The 4858-nt window shown below is 39.4% G+C and overlaps 1 long non-coding RNA gene across 1 annotated transcript; it reads right to left on the reverse strand.

Annotated features, from left to right (window-relative positions):
* Positions 1-1140: 1140 nt before the first annotated feature.
* On the reverse strand, positions 1141-4607 carry LOC123732144 (uncharacterized). Its single transcript, XR_006762998.1, has 4 exons — positions 4567-4607; positions 4305-4446; positions 4071-4174; positions 1141-1435 (listed from the first exon to the last, which is right to left on the reverse strand). It is a non-coding gene; the product is annotated as an uncharacterized lncRNA (long non-coding RNA).
* Between the last annotated feature and the right edge of the window lie 251 nt (positions 4608-4858).

Here is a 4858-nt window from a genome sequence, read left to right on the forward strand (position 1 = left end):
TTTACAAACTACAGGCCACTAAATACCCTGGTTTACATGAAGATATGGATTTACAAACTACAGGCCACTAAATACCCTGGTTTACATGAAGATATGGATTTACAAACTACAGGCCACTAAATACCCTGGTTTACATGAAGATATGGATTTACAAACTACAGGCCACTAAATACCCTGGTTTACATGAAGATATGGATTTACAAACTACAAGCCACTAAATACCCTGGTTTACATGAAGATATGGATTTACAAACTACAAGCCACTAAATACCCTGGTTTACATGAAGATATGGATTTACAAACTACAGGCCACTAAATACCCTGGTTTACATGAAGATATGGATTTACAAACTACAAGCCACTAAATACCCTGGTTTACATGAAGATATGGATTTACAAACTACAAGCCACTAAATACCCTGGTTTACATGAAGATATGGATTTCTCACCATTCCTGTAGGGTTGTGATAGGTCCATTTGCTGTCATCTAGTGGTCATTTTGCTCAATTGCCCTCAGCTATGTTTAGACTATTGTTGTTCATGTTTGGCTGTGTTCTAGTGTACTATGGAATATATTGCTTTCTTATTCTTGACACTTCTCCCGGTCATGTTTAAGGTTAGAACTACCTTTCTAAGTGTTCTGATACTTCTAGCTTGGAGTTGTATTTTTTTGATAACATAGCTACAGTATTTCACTTTTTAATGTGTATAGTATTGTTTACTAGGTGTGTCCAATCAATTTTAACCACTCCCCTTCAAATTAGGGCTAATTGGAAAAGCTGTTCAAAGGAGGACATTGTATTATTTCTTTGTATTCCCTGACGAAGGCCATGCAGCCGAAACGCGTCAGATTTTTAAAACCTTGTTTCTATTGAACATGCCATACTAATAAAGGCATTTTAATCAATTATATGAAGAGTGCCTTGGTCCTCCTTTCTATTTTATACTGTACTCTGTATTTCACACAGTGAGTCTATACAACCTATTATGTGTCAAGGGAAGCACATTTTACTCCTGAACGTGTTTAGGCTTGCCATAACAAAGGGGTTGAATACTTTCTGACTCAAGACATTTCAGATTTAAATCTTTTATTCATTTGTAAAAAAGAAAAGAAAAACATATTTCCACTTTGACATTATGAGTTATTGTGTGTAGGACAGTGACAGTAAAATCTCAATTTAATCGATTTAAAAATTCAAAATGTGGAAAAGGTCTAGGCAGTGAATACTTTCTGAAGGCCCTGTAGCTGGTATCATGACTTTCAGCATGACAATCAACATCATAACTAAAAGTGAGAAAGAACTATATCTCACAGATCCAGGAATGGTTAAATGAACACGGATAGTCATGCCATGGTCCTTGGTCTGATGAACTGTGAGTTAACAACACACAGTTCTCCACTCCACCACCATTAGGCTGTCCACTCCCCCAGTACCTGCAGGATGAACAATACAGTTAGACTGGATACTCTCTCAGAACCTAGAGTATGAACAATACAGTTAGACTGGATACTCTCTCAGAACCTAGAGTATGAACAATACAGTTAGACTGGATACTCTCTCAGAACCTAGAGTATGAACAATACAGTTAGACTGGATACTCTCTAAGAACCTAGAGTATGAACAATACAGTTAGACTGGATACTCTCTCAGAACCTAGAGTATGAACAACACAGTTAGACTGGATACTCTCTCAGAACCTAGAGTATGAACAATACAGTTAGACTGGATACTCTCTCAGGACCTAGAGTATGAACAATACAGTTAGACTGGATACTCTCTCAGAACCTAGAGTATGAACAATACAGTTAGACTGGATACTCTCTAAGAACCTAGAGTATGAACAATACAGTTAGACTGGATACTCTCTCAGGACCTAGAGTATGAACAATACAGTTAGACTGGATACTCTCTCAGAACCTAGAGTATGAACAATACAGTTAGACTGGATACTCTCTCAGAACCTAGAGTATGAACAACACAGTTAGACTGGATACTCTCTCAGGACCTAGAGTATGAACAATACAGTTAGACTGGATACTCTCTCAGAACCTAGAGTATGAACAATACAGTTAGACTGGATACTCTCTCAGGACCTAGAGTATGAACAATACAGTTAGACTGGATACTCTCTCAGAACCTAGAGTATGAACAATACAGTTAGACTGGATACTCTCTCAGGACCTAGAGTATGAACAATACAGAGCTAGACTGACCACTCTCTCAGAACCTAGAGTATGAACAATACAGTTAGACTGGATACTCTCTCAGGACCTAGAGTATGAACAATACAGTTAGACTGGATACTCTCTCAGGACCTAGAGTATGAACAATACAGTTAGACTGACCACTCTCTCAGAACCTAGAGTATGAACAATACAGTTAGACTGGATACTCTCTCAGAACCTAGAGTATGAACAATACAGTTAGACTGGATACTCTCTCAGGACCTAGAGTATGAACAATACAGTTAGACTGACCACTCTCTCAGAACCTAGAGTATGAACAACACAGTTAGACTGGATACTCTCTCAGAACCTAGAGTATGAACAATACAGTTAGACTGACCACTCTCTCAGAACCTAGAGTATGAACAATACAGTTAGACTGGATACTCTCTCAGAACCTAGAGTATGAACAATACAGTTAGACTGGATACTCTCTCAGAACCTAGAGTATGAACAATACAGTTAGACTGGATACTCTCTCAGGACCTAGAGTATGAACAATACAGTTAGACTGGATACTCTCTCAGAACCTAGAGTATGAACAATACAGTTAGACTGGATACTCTCTCAGGACCTAGAGTATGAACAATACAGTTAGACTGGATACTCTCTCAGAACCTAGAGTATGAACAATACAGTTAGACTGGATACTCTCTCAGAACCAAGAGTATGAACAATACAGTTAGACTGGATACTCTCTCAGAACCTAGAGTATGAACAATACAGTTAGACTGGATACTCTCTCAGAACCTAGAGTATGAACAATACAGTTAGACTGGATACTCTCTCAGAACCTAGAGTATGAACAATACAGTTAGACTGGATACTCTCTCAGAACCTAGAGTATGAACAATACAGTTAGACTGGATACTCTCTCAGAACCTAGAGTATGAACAATACAGTTAGACTGGATACTCTCTCAGAACCTAGAGTATGAACAATACAGTTAGACTGGATACTCTCTCAGAACCTAGAGTATGAACAATACAGAGCTAGACTGGATACTCTCTCAGAACCTAGAGTATGAACAACACAGTTAGACTGACCACTCTCTCAGAACCTAGAGTATGAACAATACAGTTAGACTGGATACTCTCTCAGAACCTAGAGTATGAACAATACAGTTAGACTGGATACTCTCTCAGAACCTAGAGTATGAACAATACAGTTAGACTGGATACTCTCTCAGGACCTAGAGTATGAACAATACAGTTAGACTGGATACTCTCTCAGAACCTAGAGTATGAACAATACAGTTAGACTGGATACTCTCTCAGAACCTAGAGTATGAACAATACAGTTAGACTGGATACTCTCTCAGAACCTAGAGTATGAACAATACAGTTAGACTGGATACTCTCTCAGAACCTAGAGTATGAACAATACAGTTAGACTGGATACTCTCTCAGAACCTAGAGTATGAACAATACAGTTAGACTGGATACTCTCTCAGAACCTAGAGTATGAACAATACAGTTAGACTGGATACTCTCTCAGAACCTAGAGTATGAACAATACAGTTAGACTGGATACTCTCTCAGAACCTAGAGTATGAACAATACAGTTAGACTGGATACTCTCTCAGAACCTAGAGTATGAACAATACAGAGCTAGACTGGATACTCTCTCAGAACCTAGAGTATGAACAACACAGTTAGACTGACCACTCTCTCAGAACCTAGAGTATGAACAATACAGTTAGACTGGATACTCTCTCAGAACCTAGAGTATGAACAATACAGTTAGACTGGATACTCTCTCAGAACCTAGAGTATGAACAACACACAGAATCAGTCCTACCCCTTACACGGTGGTCAGAGTTGTTAGAGCAGTAGTCTCTTACTTTGGGGTGGTCAGTGGGTTGCCGTCCACCCATTTCCAGGTCCCCTCAGTAACAGTGTCAGTCAGACCAATCCAGAAACCCTTGTTGAGGTGGAAGAGAAACTCCTGTTGGTGAGAAAGAGCTGATATTGTCAACTACTATAGACTACATGTGTTAAATACTGGAAGATACATTACTGACCAAGGGATGTTTGATCATAACCCCCCGCCATATCTCTCTCTCTTTCTCTCTCACCTGTTCCTTATCACTGTTGATGATCACCAGGTCTGCTCCTCTCTCCAGACAGTCATCTTTGCTCTCCCCCAGGTTTTAGTCTCAGTAGACAGGAAGTACCAACTGGATTCAAACTTCTTCCAGTCTTTAGGGCAGGTTTGTTCTACAAGACAAAAACATGAATTTCCATCTTATTATTCTGCACCTATTATTTTAGAATACAAACACAAGTTGACTGCATATTAGATATATGATGTTATGATCATTTATTTGGTAAACTCACTCAGATTAGAGAACTTTCTCATGAGATCATTTTTCTCTTTTGTTGCTGGCCTCTCTCTTTAGTCAGAAGGCTGTAACTGGTCTGTAGCTGGTCTCTCTCTTTAGTCAGGGTGTTACTGCTGGTCTGTAGCTGGTCTCTCTCTTTAGTCAGAAGGCTGTAACTGGTCTGTAGCTGGTCTCTCTCTTTAGACAGAAGGCTGTAACTGATCTGTAGCTGGTCTCTCTCTTTAGTCAGAAGGCTGTAACTGGTCTGTAGCTGGTCTCTCTCTTTAGTCAGAAGGCTGTAACTGGCC

Source organism: Salmo salar, unplaced genomic scaffold (assembly GCF_905237065.1).
Source record: "Salmo salar unplaced genomic scaffold, Ssal_v3.1, whole genome shotgun sequence".
NCBI lineage: Eukaryota > Metazoa > Chordata > Actinopteri > Salmoniformes > Salmonidae > Salmo > Salmo salar.